Genomic DNA, 1,483 nt, shown 5'->3' with positions numbered 1-1,483 from the left:
ATGAATCATTAATTTAAATTTAAGAATAAGATATTTGTAATAAAAACTCTTAGGATACAATTTTCAGAACTATAAATACTTCTTAGACGTAGCATCAAAAGTATGATCCATAAAAACAAGAATTAATAGATTGAATTTTATCAGTATTAAAAACTCCCTCTGCAAAATATTCTATTAAGAGAATGAAAACACAAGCTACAAGTTGGGAGAAAATGTTTGCAACTACATGTCTTAAAAAAGACTAATTATCTCTAAAGATTTTCAAAATAGAACAGAAAAAAAAACCCCAACCAAAAAACACCCTACAAGATATATCATTGCAGAGAATCTGAAGTTGCCAGATGCCTGGCAGTCACGGTGAAGTTCAACCCTTTCATGACATTAGGCTGCAGCAAGAACTGCAAACACTACTTCAATGCCCCCTGGCATGTGGACAGGAAAGTCATGTCCTCTGCTCTTCAAGGAGCTGCAGCAGAAATACATCATGAATTCCACACCCATCAGGTTTACAAAAATAATTATGTCACCTACATTGAAAGAGTGCAGCGTTAGAAGGCCAGTGGTACAACTATGCATGTGGGCATTCACCCAACCAACGTGGTTATCACCAGGCTGAAATCAGATAAAGATCAGAAAAAAAATTCTTAAACAGCAATCCAAATCTCAGCAATTTAGAAAAGAGAAAGGCAAGTATAAGGAAGAACTTATTGAGAAAATACGGAATGACTGCAACTGTTGTTGAGCGAACACAGTTTAACTAGATTTTTATGTGAGTATGTGTTTTTGTGAACTTTCCAAAATTTTCCTTTCATTGTTCAGAAGTGTCTGTATAAATCTGCCTTTGCAATTTTGACTCATAATTTTAAGAATAAAAATTGGAAATGCTCCTCCTCTTCCCCCTAGAAAGCTCTCATTGCAAATTAGAAAAGGTTTGAGTAGGCACATACTAAACGGGTATATGCCTAGCAAATAGGCATATTTAATATTACTAGTCATTAGGAAATACAGATTGAAACCATAATGTGATAGCATTACACATCATGATGTGATATCATTATACATCAACTTGTTGTTGTTGCCTTCAAGTTGAGCACGACTCATAGTGACCTTATGAGCAAAAGGCCTGAAGCCCCTCTACAACTACTGACATTTATCAAAGTTCATAGAGTTTCTGGAGGGATGTTAGTTAGGAAGTGGATGCCACTCCTGCTTCCAACTAAAATTTTTAAATACATTATCAAATGTGGCAATGGTAGCCAGAAACTCTCTCTCATACATTTCTGGTGGAATTATAAAATGGTACAGTCACTTTAAGAAGTAGTTTGGCAATTGCTTTAAAAAAAAAAAAAGTACACTTTTTCTTGGGCGTTTATCCCAGAGAAATGAAAATATATGGCCACATAAAATCATGTGCATGAATATTTATAGCAGCTTAATTTGTATTAGCTGAGAACTGGAAACAATCCAGATACCCTTCAGTGAG

Source organism: Elephantulus edwardii, unplaced genomic scaffold (assembly GCF_000299155.1).
Source record: "Elephantulus edwardii isolate Elephantulus edwardi_28Jun2011 unplaced genomic scaffold, EleEdw1.0 scaffold00026, whole genome shotgun sequence".
Lineage (NCBI taxonomy): Eukaryota > Metazoa > Chordata > Mammalia > Macroscelidea > Macroscelididae > Elephantulus > Elephantulus edwardii.
This window is presented reverse-complemented; position numbering follows the sequence as displayed.